General features: G+C 33.0%; 1 protein-coding gene across 16 annotated transcripts in view; it reads left to right on the top strand.

Annotated features, from left to right (window-relative positions):
* Positions 1 to 24,050, top strand: part of LOC111045617 (elongation of very long chain fatty acids protein AAEL008004) — a 158,395-nt gene that overhangs the window by 77,841 nt on the left and 56,504 nt on the right. For 8 of the 16 annotated variants that reach the window (XM_039440148.1, XM_039440150.1, XM_039440158.1 and 5 more), the window contains one exon: positions 4,396 to 4,425. The gene's annotated coding sequence lies outside the window, so the exon portion shown is untranslated. Of the gene's footprint in view, positions 1 to 4,393; positions 4,426 to 6,736; positions 7,400 to 16,203; positions 16,248 to 24,050 lie in introns of those variants that run through there. The other 8 variants (XM_039440163.1, XM_039440160.1, XM_039440151.1 and 5 more) reach the window with 7 other exon arrangements.

Genomic DNA, 24,050 nt, shown 5'->3' with positions numbered 1-24,050 from the left:
TGAATAACTCCATGCTTGGACGACAAGTCCGTGTGCATGGAGAGGAGTCTTCTGACAATCGATAAGAGAAATAACTATACTTTATTGACACTAGATACAATAAAAAATCTAGTAACTTAAAAACTTAATAATAATAAAATAAGAAATTGAAAATTATAAGCAAAAAAAAGTTCAACTAAGTGATGAACTAAATTGACGAACCAACATTTGGTTGGAATAATTGTTCTTGTAGCCATTTCAAAGCGTTCAAAACAAGTTATGTCCAAAGTCATATAGCATTGAATAGTTTTATGACCAAGTAAAATATAGTAGGATTCGAAATGAGGCTCCTGAAATGTTTTCCTTTGTGATATTTCAATTTTTTCTACTAATCCCTCAATTGAATATCAATCGAATTTAAATAAGAAGGAATCTGATGCCTGCCTGCATTACAGTAAATTAAACTATTTTACTATAGTTTAAAATAGTTTCCTTATTCTTATATTTTCCTTATTCTCATATTTTCATATGCTTCTCACACAGTTCCTAACGTTTCGATTATTGGTATAGCAATATTGTGGATCAATGAATTCAGACTAATATTGAATACTTTCATTGAGTTGTTGAATCAAGCTTTTTAAAGTTAATTTTCTCTACTAAGAATTGAATTTGAATATATTATCTTTTTTTATATAAGCTGTCATGAATCGATAAATAGAACTGTTTTCCTCTATTTCCTTTTAATAACCTTCCGAAGTATTCTCAGAATAATACCATAGATTGCTATGGGGGTTGTTGTATGAAGGTTTCAAGCTAAACATTTTTCAACAAAAAGTTGACTTTGAATATTTATTCCATCTTATTTGAATATAATTATTGGAACCTAACGATCTTGACATGGTTATCATGGCGTTGGGTGCCCAACTTGCAGACATTATCGAAACTTGTTTGACAGATAAAAATCTGAATTCTAATAACCTGTTTCGGATCGAAATGGCTTAGCACTGTCATCAAAACTTGAAGAATTCATGAATAAAAAAAAGAATGCCCAAAATTCAAAAAGAATGTTCAAATAATACAAAGTGAATAACTTGAGGTTATTCAACCGAACTTGGAGAGAAAGAAGAGGTTTAGGATATCGTGAATTTTTTTGTTTTGTTTTGAAGTTGTGGTTATATCACTCAAGTCCACTTGGAGGCAGTGAGGATAGAATTAGGGAGTAAGGATACATTCTATACTCTCTGCTTGGAGGTGGAAAGAGTTATAAAAAGTATCAGCAACAACATTTTCAAGACTCTCTGTGTATGATTCGATTGGGATACCTGTAAATTTCATGGAATAATACTTTTAAAAACAATTTTAACATGTAAGGTTTGTGTCAGTGTTGTGTGTGTATCCGAGGAACGCGAAAATTTCCCTCATAATTGAACCATGTCAATCAATGTAATTATTTTGAAATGGAAATTTAGAATATACTAGAATATACATTACATTTTGTTGTATCTCTTGCTGTTTTGCTGTAAAAGTGCATATTATCAAATGTCCCATATAAAACTGATCAAATTTGAAGATATTTAGTTAAATACATTGATTCATTGATTGAGTAGACAATGGAATTGCAAAACTATACAACATAAATTCATTCAGAAACTGGAGTATGAAGCACCTTATTTATTGGTCTAGTTAATGTAGGCTACCATTACATTGTTAATAGTATTTTGCAAGATTGTAAATTTAAGTATGGCACAGTACGAAATCGAGAAACCAGACATTACAAAATCAATCATATATATATTTGGAAATAACTTAATTTCGGTAATTTTCATATTTTCCTTAATGCGTTTCTTCCTCTTATTGCTGTGTTTGTAGCTCGTTTTTGTTCTGTTCCAGAACTAATCGTTGAATATTCAGGTTGCACAAATAGTATCCATATTCCATTCTTTTCTTCCACTCCTATTCTACCTTAACTTCGTGAACTACTTATTTTTTCACTTCTTAGCTTAGTTTATCTGACCTTCTTTTCTGTTTTTAATTTTCCTCATCCAACTTCTTTTCCTCCTGCTTTTCATCTCCTCCTCCTCTTCCTCTTCCTCCGCTTTGTCCTTCTCCTCCTTTTTATCTTCCTTTTCTTCCTTTTTTCCTCTTTTCCTCCTCCTTCTCTCACTCTCCTTATGATGCTCCTTCCACAGTCATATCTCTCCCATGTCCTCTCTTTATTCCATACTTTCTTCTCATACCCCTTATCGTTCTACACATCCTCTTCCGCATCCCTTTCTCTTTCTCCTTCTGTAGCCATATTTCCATCACATTCTCTCCTCAACCCATTTTGACTATTTGTACTCTATCCTACTCTTGTTCTCGATATTCTTCTACTTCTTTTTCTCCATCATCTTATGGTCCTCATACTTTTTTCCTACCTCCCCATCTTTGCCTTTTCTTCTCAATTATTTTTTCACCACTTATTCCTGGTCTTTCTCCCGTTTCCCTTATTTTCTCCTACTCACCTTCTCCTCGTATTTCCACTCCTACTCCTCCTCCTCCTACTCCTCCTCCTCCTCCTCCTCCTCCTCTTCATCTCCTCTTCTTTTTCTTTTTCTTATTCTTCTTATTCTTCTTCTTCTTCTCCTTGTTCTTTTTCTTCCTCTCTTTCTTCGTCTTCTTCGTCTCCAGCATCACTACCAATAACCTAAATAATATTTTCTGGAGCAGTAGTTTTCATTTCACAGTTCTTCCCATTTCATAGTTGGGGCGTCTAGACCTGTCAATGAAATCGTACGGTATATTTTCTGATACCGTACACCGCCCTATTGTGTTTTCACGTGCCGCGATTTTGTTATGGTCTTCCTTTCCTTCTTCTGACATCGCAATCGAAATTATATTTGTATTTCTGTTGGAGTTTCTAGTATCAGCCTATAAAACTGAATTCAAATATTTTGTTTGATTTTATCTCCGAGTATGGCATGCAATTCTTACAGCCCCAATTTTATTTAACTCTGCGATGGTAAATGAATAAGAATTCCAACTCAAATAGCACCGCCTGGTTCTTGGGATCGAATCCCGCCTATTACATGGAAGTTTGATCATTCCATCTATTCACCAATGCACTCTTCATTACCCACGCTTAGGCAAAAAGCTGTTGTGAGCATCATCCGCAATGAAACAAACTATATAAGGATGATAATGAGAGAGATAAATACATGCACATATTATTCACTTACACTAAATATTACCATAGAATAATCATAGAAATATTATATGTTCTCTATTCTATTAATTTCAACAGTTTTTCTGTATTTTTTGGATTCCTCAATCATAGGAACTAGTAATTTACAAGTTATTGTATTTCAGATTCTTAGGTGGTGAACTTTTTAGTAGATTTTAAAAAAGTTACCTAGCAAAAATTTATTAAGTTTTAGTTGTGAAATTAGGTGGGTTCCAAACTACTGGAAAGCAATTAACTGAGAGGTTGTGAGTTGGTGAACATATATCAAGTACCTACCTCAGTTTTTTTTGTCTGTTTGATTGTAAAGCCGTTTGTAAGTACGTTTGACAATATTGGAAAAATAATTTCAATTATTTCTGAGAAACTTTCTCGCTTTCACCACCCACTTATCTTTGAAACAAAAAAGTTTCTAGCATGTCGAAAATGTCATGTTTTCTGCTCGAAACGTTTCGACATTGACGAACATAATCATTAATTAAAAAATAACTTTAAGTCGGATAAAAATTAACCAGACAGCAATAGAAAGGACACATTCTCCCCGTTAATTTGATATGAAATTATTATGCATTACGACGCCCCATGATTCTGAGAGAAGTGATATTCAGAAGAAAAACAAATTTTCGTGATGTTTACAATTTTATCATAAAAGTTAAATTTCCTTTTAATTCTTCAACCCTGAAACTTTTCTAGCACTAGTAGGATATCGGGGATGATATTCTACATCCAATTCTGACGTTGAATTGGAAATTTGAGAAAGTTGCAATTTTCCACGTATTGGCAACCTTGTAATTTCGTCGGATGGAGGGCCAAGTCTCAACTTATTTACACAAACTATAGCATTCCTACAACATAAATAGCATTCATTCCTTTTTCACCTCTCACCTCATATTTATTAATAACATTTAAAAATGGCACTTCTAATGCCTTTAGCTGTAGGTCTAATTTCTAACACCATCATCATCTAAATTCGACACAAACTTCCCATTTCGGCAGCAAAAACAAGCCAATTAAGATAACCTGTTCCCTATGGTGCTCTATAAAACTGGACTGATAACATTCTATTCTTGTGTTACATTTAAGACGAATTTTTAGAGTTCAGAAATAAATATATCGTCATTGATTGGAGCAGAAACCTGTTCAAAACAATGTTGTGCTACACTTTCACTAACGTTTGTTATTATCCTTTGTTTCAGGCTTGAGAGCTGAGGCAGTTTATTAACGAGGTTAGTTGTGTTGACGTTAAATCATTCTATTATGATTATCATCTTTTATCAACTTTAACAATTTTATAGGTAATATCAACATGATTTATTATATGATGTATAGGTAATATTGGGATATCTCAACTTTTTTTCTGAAATTAAGTGTAAGCATAGCCTATTTTTTGGACAATATTTCTATCTAAATTTGGGAAAGGAACAGTTTTGGGCTATAAGCCTGTTGTTCCCTTATTAATAATTATTTTGTTTTTTATAAAACAGAATCAGCTGTGCTGAATAGTGAGTTGTGTTTTTCTGGCTCTAAATTTTGTAAAATAACTCAAAAATTTTCCAATTAATGGTAATTTGAGTGTGATATTTTTGTTTTTTTATTTTGTTTTTAACCGTCAAGATTTAAAATCTTAGTTTTTGAGTGAAAATGGACTAAATTTTAGTAAAGTGGAACCATATAACCCTATTTTGGAATTTTAAAGTGTTATCTAAATTTGGGAAAGAAATAGTACAGGAGTATCCTTAGTTTTTCTCTCCCAATCAGTGCATCTCTGTAAAAAATATAAATAAATATATTATTTAATAAATTCATAGTTTAGAATGATATTGCATGTATCAATGTATAAAATAAATAAATATTTAAAATCGATATAATATTACTATTTTGGGTTGGTTTAGTTTAGTTGTGATTTAAAAGTAGATTTATTGATGTTTATTTTTAGACCACAGAAATTCATATCAATAAGAAAACTAATAGAGAATTCATTAAATTTTCTACAAGATAATAAAATTGCACAGTTTATTTCTTAAGATTATCAAAAAGTCTTACAAGTACACCAAGAATCTATGACCTAGAATAGTTACAGCAACAAGATTCCTCGAGAATCTATCCTAGTAGTATCTTATCTAGGAAGTAGTATTCAATTCTACATCGCATTTAAATATCAGTAGTCTATTTCTAAATTAATGACCTTAGTATGTTACCTAATCTGTCCATCTACATACTGTACTTCAAATACTACAACCTATGTTTTCTTCCCATTAAAATTCAAGTGAGAGCTGTAAATCAAGTTCACTGCATAATTGAATAGTTAACAATTATTGTTTATCTATCATAAAATTTAAAACTTGATATTATTCAAACCTGCAAAACCGGATCTCAATAGTAAACAAAACAATCAAGTCTCCTATTAAGTTCAAACAGAATTGAAAAAATTGAGTCCCATATTTTATGTAGATTTTTATTCATATTCTACTAAAAAACGTTCAAGAGTAATAATTGATTGTGATTCCTTCATACCAAATATTCTGGTATCATTGCCAATTCAATCCATCTTATTCATATTATTCTCCCCATGAGTGTCTTCGTTAATAATTGACATCTTTTGTTTTGATATTTAAGTTCTTTGATCATAAGTTTCAGTGTTAATCTATGCTATAAGTTAGGTCTTATCAGACTTGGCTATGTGTTACTTATAAACAAGTAATCGATATCAATCGAAACAATCTGACTCTACCATTCTTTTTCTCTTTCCTTCACTCTCAGTATCTGTTTCTTTTCCTCTCCTGTTCATTCTCTTCTTCTTCTCTCTCCCTCATCATCTTCTTCTCCTCTGCCAACATATTCTAACCTCCTATTCGTTCTCTTCCATACCTATTCATATCTAACCTCTCTCTTTCTCTCTTCATTTAACCTCTTCCTCTTCCTACTCATCAACATCACCTACTCCTACTTCTCCTCTCTTTTCCTTCTCCTTCTCTTCTCTCATTCTTTCACACACCCCTCCCTTTCTTTTTACCATCATCATCTTCTTCTCTCGAAATATCTTCCACTCATTCTTTCTCATATGTGGACTCTCTCTGCCTGTCTATCTCTCTCGCTCTCTCTCTCTCTGTTCTTTTTCTCCTTCCGTTCTCGAAACATCTTCCACTCATTCTTTCTCATATATGGACTCTCTCTGCCTCTCTCTCTCTCTCTCTCTCTCTCTCTCTCTCTCTCTCTGTGTTCTTTTTCTCCCTCCTTTCACTTCCTTCTCTTCAATTCTCAATGATTCTCTCTCCCTCACACTCACTGAAAAACCCACTACGCCCTTTTTTTGGGCGTTATCAAACCAGTCAATCAATCCCCATCGATTAAAGGGACACAGGTCTTCCCTTATTCAAGCCACGGGGATTTCTGTGTGACGTCATATTGAAAACAACTCCAACTACAACCGTGATGTAGTCTATGAATGCAATGCACGACGCGAGCCGAACTCAGCCGATGATAGCCGAAGTGTGACGGTCGTTCATTCCGTGTTGTAAATTTGCGCTTGGCGAACGCGTCAGTTGCTCTTTGCGCGCTTATCGGTGTGGTTCTAGGTAAATTTTCGCAATTTTTTTAGAACAAATTTGTTTGTAAAATGTTTATCAACAGTGTTAGCTACTCGTGTTCGTGATAGGAGTTTCACATAGCGTGTATTGTGTATGTGAAATCGAGAAAAACTAAATCGGATTTATCAAAATCGTGAAAAACCCCGAATAATTTAAGGTGGGAAATTTTTTACAAAAACTGTGTTTATGATCAATTGAACTTCAACATTTTTAAAAAATTTATAAACTGTGGATTAGCTAAGAAAGTCTTGTGTATGAAATATTTCCGTGCAATATTTTGTAATTCAATTGTTTTGTTGTAAACCTTCAATTTTTATCCAATTTTCAAATTTTAGATTTGATTATTCTCGTTCGAATGATTTTCACTTTTTAAAAATTAGTGGGACTGTAAATTCAATGTCGTGTTGTAGTTGACAAAACGTTAATTTTGTAAATTTGAAAAGCGTGCTCTAGGAACCAATTATTATTTTAACGGGGAAATTAGTTAATCTATTTAGTTTAAATCGTGTTTTTTTTGTAATTCCGTTATTTTTATATTGAAAATTGCTTAGTTTATTAACAAACGTGGTCGAACGTGTATAGGTGGGAGGTACTGGAAGTTCTTGCTCCAAAGGTAGGGAGTTTCTCAAATTTTACATTCTAATCATTTGAAAAAAATGTCATAATCTATGTATAGTGCTTTCATTTCTTGTTTTCTCCCATTTATTATACTTCTTTATTTTACTATGCTCCATTATAAGCTCATATCTATCTCACATAAATTATGAGTCAATATTCAACTCAATACTAAATGTCATTAACAAATTCAACACAGTTTATTACAGTTGATTAATAATCAAAATAGAACTTGTGTTGTATATTAATAAAGTTTATTAAACGAATTAAACGTTGTATATTAATTAAGTTGATTAAACGTTGACCGTTCACTTCAATTATTCTGTACTACAGTAGGCCTACTGATTTTTCAGACTTGAATGAATTAAGAGTTCACAGGTTATTCGAACCTCAAATTAGTTACATGAATTGATTTCTTTATTTTATTATTTTTCGTTGAATAAAATCGCATTAAATGATGAATGCAGAATGCCCAATGCAGATATTTCACACAAATTTGAAAATGTCTGCAAGAAATTCTGTTTTCCTATTAATTTCTATTGAGGCCCTTGAATTTAGGCTTTGTTTGCTATTTCTCCAGAGATTCTTTTGTTTTCGATTTTTTCTGAATCTCATTCAGAAAATGTTCTACATGTGTGACTGAAATCCATTCTATTCTATCTTTATTTGTTTATATTTACATATTTCAAGTAAACAATAAATAGATCGATTAGTGAGAATGTCTTCTAGTTTCAAGTGAAAATTATCCCTTCAAATGTAAAAATGACGATTCCCAATAACAAGTGACAATATACTGATAAATTTGTTTGCTGAAGAAAAATTTGACCTCAGTAAACAGAAATATTTTAGTAAAAATACATTTGTGTTAGATTTTTTATCGAGCTCTGGCGTTATGTTGAAGCTTTTGTGGACTTTGGCCTTTGAAATTCGATTTGCATGAGAATATCTTCGAGTTTTGAATGAGTTAAACGGGCATTTACGGTTTAAACATTTTCCGCCAAATAAGCTTACCTGTGTGAACTCTGTAATAGATATCTTAGTTATTCTCAGTGTTATTCTTAGTGTTATTCTCGGATCATTGAATCATCAATATTACCCCATTGAACTGGTAGTTCGGAGCCCACCTGAAACTGTAGGTTCACCTATTTCTCATCATCATGATCCTTATGTCATTTATCTTCATCAAATCTATCTTCAACTATCTCCATCTTCATGAGTTCGCCATATTCATCTCAATAAGAAAGAAGGTTTTCTAACCTTCCTTCATAAGTTGTTTCTGGAAATCATGACAAATTTCTTGATTACTAATGACACATTTCCAACTGGTTATTGAATTTTTAATAAGTAGTTAAATTCGCTCAGTAAATTATTATGACACATTCCTTGCTAACCAATGTAGTTACAAAATTGTAACTGGCTATCTTCGATAAATTAATTTCTTAGCAAGTTGTTTTGAAAAAGTTCTGAAAGTCTTGAAGTCCTGTGGTCCCATTCTATCTAATATCAGTTATTAGATGGTTAGTTACTAACCAGTATTATACTTTAATAAATGATACCCAACCATTCACATACTCCAATTATCAAATCACCTAAAGAATTACCAATCAGTATTATACATTTACATAGTCTACTCATTTACACAAATTATCAACCCACAAAAGATTACCAAGAATTATCAAGTTTATTTTAAAAAATATGTGATCTTCAGCTATCTCTTCTCGATAACAAAGCATTTCCAAATCTAGTTCAGCCTTTCCTATACTTTTCTTAATTGTTTTGATGAATGCACTATGCAACCATTCCTATAATTGTTTTGTTGTAAACCTTTAATTCTTAACGAATTTTCGAATTCTAGATTTTATTGTTTTTGTATTATATTGTACTTGTTTAAATAATGTTCTCCTCTATAAAAATTAGTGGGTCTATAAATTTAATGTCGTGTTGTAAGTTGACAAAACGTTAATTTTGTAAATTTGAAAAGCGTGCTCTAAGAATGAATTATTATTCTATCGGGGAAATTAGTTGACCCATCTAGTTTAACTCGTGTTGTTTTGTAATTCCGTTATTTTTTATTATTGAAAATAGCTTATTTTATTCTAAAACGTGATCGAACGTCTGTGGGAGGGAGGTTCTGGAAGTAGGGAGGTTGTGGAGGTTCTGGAAATGAATATAGTCCAGCACTACCCCCCGGACGGATCTTATCCATGGGGCGAATGCCAGTAATGTAATACTTATATAGAAATATTATTGTAACAAATTGTTGTATATTTGACCAATAAAGGCGAATATTATTATTATTATTATTAGTCCAGCAGTATTCATAGCTCTACTATGCAAAATTACAGTGATAATCAAAAGTGACTAAGAAATTGAAAGTTCAGACTTGGTCGACTCACCTCACCTCTTGCTTTGTAGTAGGCTACACTGTGTACAGTTATGTCACAACTATGAGATAAGATTAACACTCATTACAAAATACTACACGCGTTTCTCGTTACTCTTCATTTCAGAACAAAAAGTTTGAAAGTTCACCTACTCAGACCTACTAATGGAGATGGAGATTCCATAGATCCTTCAGATTACTAAACAATATTGACAAGTTAACTTCATTGACAAATCTAATTATACGAGAAGAATCCACTTTTTTTAATTCTATACGTAGCTGGAAATTTTTCCATAGAGTAAAGCTAGTATAAGAAATAATTTTACACTTAATAGGTTAAATACTAATAGAATAAAGTAAGTTCTAGAGCTACTAACATGCCTCTTCTCCAGCATCATGAACTTCTGTCAGCCCTCCATGATAGGAGTGTTGTGGACACTCAGATATTAGGTGATTCAATGTTAACTGAAGCCGATAGTCCTGGTAGTTATTTTTCGTGAAGCTTTGTGACGCTTGTAGTCTCTCCTAATTTGCCGTTCTTACACACTCACCCGGCCAAAACAGTAATAATAGACATGGTCGACAGTAATCGGTTTCAGTTAACAAAAAATTTACTTGAAATTTGGAACATAAACGACCTATACCATGGGATATCTTCTTATGCTATCTTTTCTCTATAGTTTTACCATAGAGAAACAATAGCGTAAGTAGATATCCCATGGTATAGGGAATTTATGTCGCAACTTTTACTGTTATCTCGAGCCGATTACTGTCGATTATTGTCAATTTTTACTGTTTTGTTGGGGTGATAGTGTATGAACGGCACAATTTGAGAGACTACCAGCGTCACACAGCTGCATAGGAAAGAACTATGTGAACTATCGGCTTGGGATAACAGTAAAAGTTGCGACATAAACGCCCTATACCATGGGATATCTACTTATGCTATCGTTTCTCTATGGTTTTACCCTATGATGATTGGATTAGTTTATTCAGTAGTTATATTACAATTATTACTGAGATATTATTCAGTGTAGGCTAATTTAAATTAATTGTAGGAATGTCTGCAAACTACATTATACTGTATAGAGTACTGTACACAAACTTTATAGAGTGATAGGCATAGGATGACTCATTTTAATTAACATAAATAATCTATTCCGAGTATAGTATCACTCATAATTGTTAGCTATTTAACGAATAAAACGAGTAAGCAAGGAATTTTATAGTATTTCTCACTTTCATATCAAAGAAGTTAGTATTAAATTTGTTAATCCAATCAATATAATCTCAGGTGTGCATCAGACGTTTTTTCGAAAATGAACATTTATTTAATTCGATTATTGTGAAGAAATACTGATAACTCCAGGTAACTCATTATTATTAATCATAACTCTAGATCAATAGCTTTACGAAATGGAATAAATTAGTTAACCAATAATTAGTTAAATATGCGAACGAATTGTGAATCTCTTAGCCATGTGCCAATGCAACACAATACATGTTGAATATTTTTCGCGTTTGAATTAACATTGATTAAACTGTGCTAATGTCTGTCAGTACATTAATTTCAGGGGCCAAGAACCTTTCCGGCTCAAATTCTGTCCACTCATTGTTACAGAGAAATCAAATTATTGAAAATTTTGAAACGTCAGTGATATTTCTGGGGGGGCAATAAACTCCCAAACCCGGCAGACAATATAGAATTCAATTGAAATTCAGCAAAATTTTACCTTCAGAGTCGAATTTTACCTTTTTGAAATCAATAATTCTGCAACAGTTGTCTTATTTCGGATCCAATTCAACATAAAAATGTTATTAAACAATGGATACAAGCCTAATATTATAATTAAAACAATGTCTTTTGCATTATGTTTTTTCCAGTGAAACCATTTGATAAAATGCTCAATTTCATAACTATTCTTAATAATTATCAATCTAAATCATTTTATTGGTATTTATTACTGGTCATTCTTCAAAATTAATGTGATTGAGCAAGCCATGTTGTTGATTCGAACCAATGGAATTTGAGCTGAGGATGATGCTCACATGAGCCATAGACTTGTGAGGGTAATGTGAGAGTGTTGATGAATTCAGAAATCACTTACACGCTTAGCAATATAATATACGATACTTCGAATACATTATATCCGTAGTCCATTAAACACCTCATGATGAAATAATTTATTATAAATATCCCCTGAATAATCTCATATTGTTCATGTAAGTCAAGGAATTGAATAAAAAATCTCCCGCCCTCTTACTCCTACAAAGCATTGGGGATTTTATTGGGGATGGATTAATAATATTATTCTGAAAACTTGACTATCTTTCCTGGTCTTCCTAGATAACTTGTTATGAAAATATCACACAGCATTTGAATATGTTTACAAATTAACTGCAACCGGTAAGAATAAACAACTTCTTTTTCCTGCAAATACATTCATCTGTTAACAGATTCTCATCACAGTCAAGTATTCATTATCTCCTAATATCTGAATTTATATCATATAATATCTGATTTTTATATATAACTGATCATATATACTGATCAATTTATATAATATCTGAACTTGAATTTCGAAAAGATGCTCTTCAATATCTTCGAAATTGTGTTGTCCATGTATGAATCATATTTCTCCACAATAGTAATCATTAATCACTTTGGAATTTTCATCTTGTGAATCACTTCAGTTACTGGATTTGGTCATCTCAATTGATCAGCAAAGTTGAGTAATTTCAGATCATTGAACAGTGCACTCACTTTTTGGAATTCAAAATTAACAATTTTATTCAGTAATTTGAATTCAGTAACAATTTTTGGAATTCTAATATTTTACCCAATCATTATTTGAAATTCTATTATGTGATTCTTCACTTCATGGGTTGATCTCTGTTCCTATTTTTCAAGTTCCTTGATTGTCTGTGTAAGATCCAGACTAATTTCCTCTAATTTCTTTATTTTTTTTGTTCAGTAACCCTAAAATATCACATTGATGATTTTCGAGAACAATTTTAGATTTTTAGCTTTTTGTTCAGTGTCACTAAAACACAAGATTCTGTCTTCGATAAAAAATTAACTTCTTCAGGAGATATAGCTTCTAAGAATAATTTTTTCTCAGCTAACAGTTTTAAAATGGATCTTCTCCCAATTTTCTTTAAACGGCCCAGTATGACATATATGTTGTATGTTTCAATATTTTTAGCTTTTTGTCCAGTGTTACTATAAAACACAACATTTTCTGTCTCTGATAATAACTTCATATCTTCAGGAGATATACCTCCTAAAAATATTTTTTCTGAGATAACATGTGTCAGTTTAAGTCGTCTTTTCCCAATTTTCTCTACAAGACTTAGCCTCACATTTATGTCGTCAATACCATTCCTTTTTCTGTTTTTGTCCTGGAAAGATTTTACCAAACGAGCATGTAAATATGGATGAGTAGGAAGTGGAAGAACAGGTGGAATGAAAGAATTGAGGGGCGAAGAGGGGACAGAGACGGAAATGAAGGACAATAATAAATGATTGTCGATTCCAGGTGAATGGTGATGAATGCATGAATGGAAAGACAGAGAGAGAATGAATATTGAATAGGGTGGGAGACTGTGAGATAGTGGGAGTGTAAGTGAGAGCGAGTGAGAAGAAATATAGAATAGGGAGGGACAGTGATAGATAGAGTGAGTGAATGAGATAAAGAGAGAGAGACAGAGTGAGAGTGAGAGAGAGTAATGGATTGAGAAGATAGGGTAACTGCGGTCTCTCAAATGAAGAAGACTGATAATTAAATGATGTCTAATCCCTAATGAATGTTGCTGAGTCTTTTTCTCACAAAAAATACAAATAGAATCAATGAGTTGATTGTGCGATTACACTGAATTCAAGCAGATTAATTTAGATTTTACAGTAGCTAGCATTATTGACTTTCTTCGTCTTAGCACAGAGTAAAGATACTGTTAATTTTACATGTTTTATATTACTTGTAGTTATAATTTTTCTCTGGTAATAGTGAAAGAAATATTGTGATAGATATATAATATTAAAGTAGATGAACTTGAAGTTCTCACAACCAGTTTCTGTAAATATTGAAAAATTCAAACTATAATCTTAAAACTATAAACTATCTTATAGTCTAGTTTCGATTGCTCCTCCATTTCACCAATTTCAAATAAACTCTTCTAAGAACTTGAACAAGGAGCAGGAAAATATTATTTGTTCATGAAGCCATATGATTGGTAGTTGTCGCTTAGCCTCTTAAGGTGAAAGGCTGCGATTGGTCGATACAGGCCGGTTAGAAAGCTCCGCCTTCATTACGCGTGTCTTCTCTCGACCAATGACAGCTGTCCGTCCACCTTGATAGACTAGCTAGGAAGCTACCAATCTTATGGCTTCATCCACTTATCATGTGCATTTTATATATTCTTTTGCTTTTTACGTTCGATATATTTCTATATTTCACATTTGTCAGAGTGTAGCAACTCGTCATAGTATTTTATTTATAGCCCTGTTGTTGAAAAAATAAGGTTGTTCCATTTTGTTTCAGTATTACTTGTGGTTGGTTCCACAACTTCTGGTTCATCTTCCACATCTTTTTCAACTTTTCATTAATTTCTTACTCTTATTCCTCACTTTTATCCAAAGTCTCAGATTTTCTTGTTCTCATAAGTACCCATATTAATAATGAAGATACATTTTGGCTAATCTACATCACAGAATAACAGAATTTGTAGCACGTAATAATGACAATTTGTTTCCTAACCAAAAATTTATAAATGTTTTTTTCACACCATCCTTCTACTAGATCTACTCTTCTCCTCCTCCTCCTCCTCCTATTCATCCTCTTCCTCCTTTTCCTAATCCTTCTGAACCACCTCTTCCTCCTTTTTTCTTCCACTTCCTCCTTAAAAATGAAGAATTTCCTACTCCTTTTCCCCTCCTCATTCTCCTCCTCCCCCTCACCCACATCATCTCCTTCAATTTCTCCCCTCTACACTGATCTTATATTCGTCATCCTTTTCTTCACTCCTTGTATGACATCACTTCTCAGTGCTCTTCCATTTCTTCAAAATAAAACCATACTCCACCTCCCAACAAGCTATGTATTGCAATCTACTATTTGGCCTTTGGAATTTAATTTCTTGTGTATGTGTTAGTGTACGATGTTTTGTCTTTAGTGTATAGGTATCGATGTGAAGGTGTGTAGTATATAGTGTATATATCCATCGGTATAAAGTGTATAGATACTCCACTTTCACTACCGTTGCCTCATAATCGGTCTTGTATTGACGACATCAATACTTTAACTCACTGCACTGATATTGGTAATACGGTATCATCAGCATAATCGTCATCATTGTTATCAAAATCATCATCATCATCATCGTACACATCATAGTCGCGTGTGTGGCTCTCCTCGAATTGATCGATCACGTGATTCCAAACATTGTTGTTTTTGTTATATTTTTCTGTAATTTTTCCACTATCTTATATCCTCTCCTATTGACATATTCATATTCATATACATGAATACATCTTCGTATTCCTGTTCTTTCTCATTTTCTTTTCTGCTTCTCATAATCTGTCACCTCTTTGTTTCTCTTCTTTTACTACTGGGACTCCAATACTGTTCTCTCGCCTCCTGTTCATTCTTTTTGAGCTCTCTGTTTATTTTTTCTGCTTTCAATCTACCCAAACACTTTTTATTCAGTTATTCTAGAGCAGTTTTATTTTCTACTGTTACTTTGTTCCCTTCTTGTTTTCCCTCTCCTCTACTGCATGATTCTTGTTTTATGTAGGTCTTCACAGTCTTCTCCTATAAAAATCCCCTATTAGAAGTAAAGTAAAACTTGAAGGAAAGGTAGAAAACAATGAATGAATATATGAATGAAAAATTCTTTATAAGGCGGAGTTAGGACTTATTACCACTCAACCTTCAAATATGTAGACCAACACATACACTCATGATTCATGTAATACATATTAACTTTATTATAGAAAAAAAAGAACGAGACATACATTCATAATGTATATAATAGAAATGTAGACTATCTTAAAAAAGTAAATTCCCATAAATTTTTGTTGGTGGGGAGTCCCTTGTAAGAGGGTCTCATCTCGGCGAATGGCCGTCAATGAGTTTTACGACTGTCATACTTCAGCCGGGACCGACGTTTTACGTGCCCACCTGATAACATGGGAGACCAGAGTGATCTAAAAAATCATAAATGTAATATTTTTTTGCAAATATTTAAAAATAAAAAAAAAACACTAAAACCGAAACCACTTCAAATATGAATATAGTTCAATTACTTGTTCCAACTCAATCATGTCGTAAGTTGCAATGGTATACATTCATTATTTCTTTTTATTTCTTTATCCAATTCATTATTTTATCAATTTGTATTTTTTTCTTGTTGCAGGTAAGCTTTCGTCCTCATTCCATTCAATGTTACTTCGATTTGCAGCTGTGTAAGTCAAGACTCACCATACTTCTCTTTCAAACTCACAAAAACTACCAACAAATTTTGTAATCAAACATTTCCTGCACTCAGGTCTCAGGTTAACGAACCGAATATGCTTTCAACAACAATTTAGGCTACTTTACTTACTCACACGCACGCGTATGCACCCACCGCGACCAACATGTCCGTTATTAGTAAATTCTATTTTAATTTTCGAACCTAACCTAACTTAACCTTTCATCACACTCGTCATTAGAACTAGATAAACACGTGGGTCCACACGCACTTCCCATTGTTATTACAGAAAAAGTACCTTCTTGTCTAGTATATGTATTTCATAGTATATACTATATTTATTTATTTATCATTTACAATCAACTTAAGGTCAAAGAAACAGACTACAGTCTGTATAATGGAGTATAAAAGTACTAGTAGTTCTGTGAACAGTAGACCTCACGCAGTATTCCCATCCACAAGTACCTGACTAAAACTATAGACCGTGGCTTCTCCACACATCTGTGTAATCACTTGTCAGCTGATTTATGATGAATAATTCTATAGTCTGATTTTTACTCCAATATTGGCGTATGAAGGAGGCTCCTTTTTCCTTTTATATTATCCATGAAATGCAAAATTTCCAAAAACCTTGTATATACGTCGACGCGCAATTAAAAAAGGAACATACCTGTCAAATTTCATGAAAATCTATTACCGCAATTCGCTATAATGGCGCGACATATACACATTCAAACATTTAAACATTTAAACATTTAAACATTTAAACATTTAAACATTTAAACATTTAAACATTTAAACATTTAAACATTTAAACATTTAAACATTTAAACATTTAAACATTTAAACATTTAAACATTTAAACATTTAAACATTTAAACATTTAAAATTTAAACATTTAAACATTTAAACATTTAAACATTTAAACATTTAAACATTTAAACATTTAAACATTTAAACATTTAAACATTTAAACATTAAACATTTAAACATTTAAACATTTAAACATTTAAACATTTAAACATTTAAACATTTAAACATTTAAACATTTAAACATTTAAACATTTAAACATTTAAACATTTAACATTTAAACATTTAAACATTTAAACATTTAAACATTTAAACATTTAAACATTTAAACATTTAAACATTTAAACATTTAAACATTTAAACATTTAAACATTTAAACATTTAAACATTTAACATTAAACATTTAAACATTTAAACATTCAAACATTTAAACATTCAAACATTTAAACATTCAAACATTTAAACATTCAAACATTCAAACATTTAAACATTCAAACATTTAAACATTTGAACATTTGAACATTTAAACATTTTAACACTAAGAGAAATGCCAAACCGTCGACTTGAATCTTAGACCTCACTTCGCTCGGTCAATAAAGTATGGAGTATAAAAGAAGCAAACGGAGCATAGACATACCTAGAAAAACCTACAGTGCTTAGTATATGCTATATTCACGGAGTAGCCTGTATACTAGACGAAACTATAGATAGACTATTAACCCTACTTTGTGTCTACAATATTCACGCAGTATATGACTAGGCCTATATGTATAGTACACAAAACTTTAGTACTGTGAACCACAGTATTACTGTATGTGGTCAGTTGTCTGTAATGATGGGCAGACAAAACGAAACATCTTGCATTGGCCTTCTAGATTTTCCGGTGTAGTTTTTACTTATTTTACTTTCACTTATGTGTTTTCGTTGAATTGTTTTTTCATTGTCGTCCGGTTGCTTTATTTTGTGTGTTTTGAAATACAGTAATAGTCATTTGCTGTGTGATGCCTGAAGGGTTTACCGGTGTGCTAGTTATTACCGCTTTATGACTCGGTAATTTTTTAATTGTTAGTTTCAATTTTAGTTCTATAATTATTAGTCTAGTGTAGACTAATCGTTCTCCACTGCTAATGAAACTGGGTGATTTTAGAGAAAACTAATACTTGTGTTATCTTTACTTTATGGTGATATTCGGTCCCATCTTACATTCTATATACCTGATTCGGTTTGAAAGTTGTTTGCAAACCTTCTGGTCTTGCATTTTCAAGGTTATAGTGTTATTAGATAGTTTTTTGGCTGAGGATGATGCCTTAGAAGCCCCAGGCTTGTGCATAAGTAATAGGGGGGATGATGAAATGAGAACCTAAGGTTTTGTTAGATATTGGTACACTTATATTATTAGATACAATTTTTTTTGTACTGTTCGAAATACTTCGTGCATATTCATTCCATTCTCTAGTCCTATCATCATTTCTTTTCAATGGAGCTTGTTGCATTAAAGGCATGTATTAATTGAAATATCCTACGGTTGTTTTTTTCACTGCATTTCATGATTAAATTTGAGTTTATCAATTCCGGTTCCATTTTCTAGATTTATCTAGAAACGTAGATGGAATCTAATAGAACGACGCTATTTATCAGACAAAGAGCCTATTATCATTTTATATCCATGGGGTTTGATGCAGACGTTGATTTAAATATTCTACTGTACAATTACTGTTCAAATGACATGTTTAGTTAACTAGAATATTGGATAAAACTACATTAACTTGTCACAAGTATTGTCATTTACTCGTGAAACTATCCTCAATTTATTGTCACACTATTATCGATCTCCAGTTCCTTCTGTAAATAAATATGTGGTTCACAGGAATTCAAATCTTTATATTCAAAATATATCTAATCAACTACTACACAGAAAACTAGAAGACGTCAAGAAAATATACAAATTTCATCATCTGAAAGTAACTTAAACTATCTCCAATTTATTGTCACACTATTATCAATCTCCAGTTTCTTCTTTAAATAAACATGTGGTTCACAGGAATTCAGATCGTTATATTTAAAATAAATCGAATCAACTAATACATAGAAAACTAGAAGACGTCAAAAAAATATACAATTTTCAATATCTGAAAGTAACTCAACAGTTTGACCTTTGTTACCTTGTCCGTTACACTGATTGAATCACTGACTCAAAACTTATATAACGCATCTTTCATTATAAAACGCTGCCGGTGAACCATTTTTAGCAGTCAGTTTCTGTTAAAACGTGGATTTTGTATGTGTATTTCTCCACTGAGATTCACTCTAAACTGTCAGCATTGGTTAGATGGGGAGTAGTCATGTTGAAATGCTGACAGTTTGAACATTTAATCTTAGTATAGTGTTCTGTGATTTGTGGTACGTGTTTACACGGCAAGAGTGAGTGAGTGAGAGAGCGAGAGAGAAAGAGAGAGAGAGAGAGAGTGAGTGATACCCTACAGTTGATGGATTGGTGATAATAATCGATTTACTGAGCTTGTAGACTGATAGAACTGTCTGTCTTTGGTCTTTACATAATAGGCCACATTGAGAGACTGGCATTTTCGGGAAAACCGTCCCAATTCTTGATTTTTCCTTTCTTGAGAGTCCTGAATGCCTTTCATGGATCTCTCTCAGTTTTCCACTCGGAAAACTCCTTGGCTCATATGCACCATCTCGGTTTAAACGGAGATAGATCAGCTGTTCGTTTAAACCCGGAATGAAACACATTATAATAAATAATTTAAACATACCTGCAATCATTTACTCAGTGTAGCTTTGAACAGGAGAATAGCGATATAGATTTCCTCTCTGAAAACTCCTATAAACTCTGAAAAACTCCTCCTATAGGTCCATATCCACCATCTTGGTTTGAACGGAGATAGATCAGCTGTTCGTTTAAACCCGGAATGAAACACATTATAATAAATGCAACCTTACCTACATGTAATCGTAGTTTAGTGTTAAACCGGAGAATAATTATATAGATTCCTTATTCTTAGGTCAAACGTAGATGGTGCATAATTATAGTCCCCTAGACTAATACGGTTCCGGGCATGTTATTCATTATCAAAATTTGGGAACAGAATAGTTTTGGGCAATGCCTTTTGTTCTCTCCCGATCATATTTATATGGTTTGTAGTTGTACCCACAGAAAATAAATAAACACAGTAATTGAAGCTAGTCTTTTACAGTTGAATCTAACCTTGATACGACAGACACTTGATTTCTTGATAAGACGAATTTTTCAAATCCCCTTGAAATCTTGCTAAAATTTAATGGGAAAACACAAAACACCTTAATATCAGGAAGAAAGTTTGCTAAGTATATATTGACAGATTTCATCACATTATTTAAACAATCTTGGTAGAATTCAGTTGTGAATTTCTCCCGTGTTTCGGATGGACACGTTAAGCCGTCGGTCCCGGCTGCCTAAAAAGCAGTCGTTAGGTCATGTCAGAGGCCCTGAAATTGATCAGTTGCGACCTGAAAACTCTGACACCAGACCTGAGCCAGCCAGGTCACTCGATAATATTATTATTATAGTTGTGAATATTTCGTAAATATATGTACTATACTATCGTAAAATACTGTAATATCACGAATCAATTCTTACTGGAAACACTCTCAGATTGCATCTCGTTTTTCAATAATCTTGGTAAAATTAAATGATGAAACACCCTAATATCACGAAGAAATCCTCATTGAAAAGTACTGGAATTTTCATCTCAATTTCTTTTCATCTTTATCTTCCTCCTGAGCAAACTCAGAAAGGACCAACTGTTTTCGATTTATTGCAAAAGTGAATGTTATCAAGAACGTTAATTCAACTCTCAATAAAAACATTCAACTCTAAAATGTTATAAAAAACGTTAATTCAACTCTCAATGAAAACATTCAACTCTAAACTGTTATAAAAAATGTTAATTCAACTCTCAATAAAAACATTCAATTCTAAAATGTTATCAAATACGTTAATTCAACTCTCACGCTGGTGACACAGTATGTATGTTGTATACAATATTATCGTCTATTGTTATACAGTATAATTTTCCAACTATGATTAGTAGTTGTGGAATAATAATAATGCTGCATTGTTTTCGACAATAATCGAATTAAGTTGAGTAATTGAGAGATTAGCGCGATTATAGTTTCAGTAACTATTATTACTTGTGATTATTGCTCAATAACGCTTATTTAATTCTACAGTACCTTCTGGATGCTTATTACGAACAATAGGCTTACCTTTCAAATCATGTATGGGAATTTCGGACTAATTATTAGCTGTTTGTGGGATTTCTCCTCAATTTTTAAGGTCAAAAACTTATTGTACTAGATACTTGGATTTATTTCACAAACTTTTTTATGAGGAATTGTTTGTTTCTATGATTCTTGCTTGAGAGAGATTGTCTCTGTGATTCTTCGAGGAGATTAATTTATGAGCAAGCTTAGAAGAGAAAAGTGAAAAGGAGATTTTAGACAGGTTATGGAGGATTAGGAGAGGAGAAGTGGAAGATGTGGAGGATGATCAAGGAAATAGCAAAAGGAGGGAAGAAGAAGAAGTGGAGGAGTTAGGAGAAGAAGAAGAAGCTGTAAAAAAGGAGAAAAAGAAGAAGAAGAATGAGGAGGAGGAGATGGAGGAGAACAAGGAGGAGATGGAGAATATGAAGAATAAGAAGAAGAAGAAGAAGAAGAAGAAGAGGAGTTACGAGAAGAAGAAGAAGAAGAAGAAGAAGAAGAAGCTGTAAAAAGGGAGAAGAAGAAGAATGAGGAGGAGGAGGATGAGGAAGAGGAGGAGGAGGATGAGGAAGAGGAGGAGGAGGAGGAGAACAACAAGGAGGAGATGAAGAAGAAGAAGGAGAAGAAGAAGAATGAGGAGGAGATGGAGGAGAACAAGGAGGAAATGAAGGATATGAAAAAGAAGAAGAAGGGGAGTTACGAGAAAAGAAGAAGCTGTAAAAAGGGAGAAGAAGAAGAATGAGGAGAAGGAGGAGGAGGAGAACAACAAGGAGGAGATGATGAAGAAGAAGAAGAAGAAGAAGAAGAAGAGAAGAAGAAGAAGAAGAAGAAGAAGAAGAAGAAGAAGAAGTGGGTGGAGGAGAAGGGGTAGAAGGAGAGAAGAAGAAAAAAGGGGAAGAAGAAGAAGAAGGAGAAGAAGAAGAAAAAAATGGTAATATAAGTAGGAGAAGAACAACAAACAACTAGGATGAAAAATTGAAGGCGGAATAAGAAAAGAATGTACTGACGAATATCAACTAACAAAAACGAAACCAGATAGAAACACAAAAAGACCAACAGAAAGAAATAATATAGAGCAATAAAACCGAAATTGAATTAGAAGTTGTCTGACAAGCCTGTCATAATCTAGAAGTAGAAGTCGGATATTGCAAAAAATAATCCGGTTCTTTATAAGACGACTTGCATCAATAATCATAATAATTAATACTGCTTTATGAGTATTGCAACCTGAAACTACCCGTACATTCGATGATTACCACAGAACTACCCACTTACTGGTTTAAGAGAACGATATTTTTCGAGTGCTCTTTTCCTTATAGAGTTGATCTTTTCATTTATTGAGAGTTCAGGTGTATTAGGCTACTGATGTATTGGAAGTTGGTTTTGAGTGCGAAAGATTTTGCAAAAGACTTTCTGTTCCTCATTTCAAAATGAAGAGGAGGAGGAAGAAGTAGAAGTAGAGGAGGAGGAGGAAGGAGAAGAAGAGGATAGAAGGATGAAGAGGTAGAAGAGGAAGAGAAATAGAAGGGGAGGTAGTGGTGGAGATGATGGAGGAAGATGAGGAGGAAGGAGAGGAAGAGAAGGAGGAGGGGGGAGGAGGAGGTGGTGTTTGATGAGAAGGAAGAGAAAGATACATAGATAGAAGAGGATGATGAGAAAGAAAAATAGAAGGAGGAGCAGGCGGTGGAAGAGAAAGAGAAATATAAGGAAGAGGTGGAAGAGATAAAGAAATAGAAGGAGGAGGAGGAGGTGGAAGAGAAAGAGAAATAGAAGGAGGAGTTGGTGATGGAATAGAAGAAGAAAGAGGAGGAGGAGGAGGTGTACGATTAGGAGGAAGAGAAAGAGTAATAGAAGGTGGAGTTGGTGATGGAATAGGAGAAGGAAGAGGAAAAGGAAGAGGTAAGGCATAATTTATCAGGAATAGGAATATAGAAGATGATGAAGGAGGTGTAAGAGAAAGAGGGTGAAGTAAGGAAAGAATGGTAATGAGGAATTGAACACTAAAAGGATATCACTTCATTATTAAAGTAACCGTTTTCTTTGCTTTTACTAAAATTATCTAGCACAACATAGATCAAGGGTAGTATTTATAAACGATTCTCAAGAACTCTCATATCTAAGCATGCTTTGGGTACCCAACAATCAACTACTAGAATCGTTCTGATTAGAATCGTTTTATCAGTTATTGAGCAACCAATTGTGTTTAGCTTTGAACATCCTTAAGAATCGTTCATAATTACAACTCTAAGGCGGGATGCACACAGGAGAAACGCGTATCGTGAAAAAAGTTTCAGGAAACGTGAAACGAAAGTTGCTCGCAATCGAGTGATAAGATTAAGCAGGGAACGTTTCTTTTGTATGCATGCGCGAGTGAAACGGATTGCATGAAACAAGTTTCATGAAAGAGGGCTTCACAAAATGCGTTTCTCCGGTGTGCATCCCGCCTAAATGATTGATCTTCAACTAATGAGTAATGAATGATATTGTGTCTGTGAATGTATGAATAAAAATGTATGAAAGAGTATAAACTCAACAGGAAAACAAATCTGGAAGACCGTTGTATATTTCAAATCCGATAACAACACCTGTTATTACAACAAAATTGATCACCCAAATGATCTTCGAAAAGTAGATTGAACTAGCATATTTTACAAAAACTTCTTATTACAACAGCTATTACTCTAGCAAATTGATCTTCTCAAAGTGAGACAACCGACATTCACT

Source organism: Nilaparvata lugens, chromosome 13 (genome assembly GCF_014356525.2).
Source record: "Nilaparvata lugens isolate BPH chromosome 13, ASM1435652v1, whole genome shotgun sequence".
Lineage (NCBI taxonomy): Eukaryota > Metazoa > Arthropoda > Insecta > Hemiptera > Delphacidae > Nilaparvata > Nilaparvata lugens.
The sequence above is the reverse complement of the archived record's forward strand: the minus strand, read 5'-3'. Positions and strand labels throughout refer to the sequence as shown.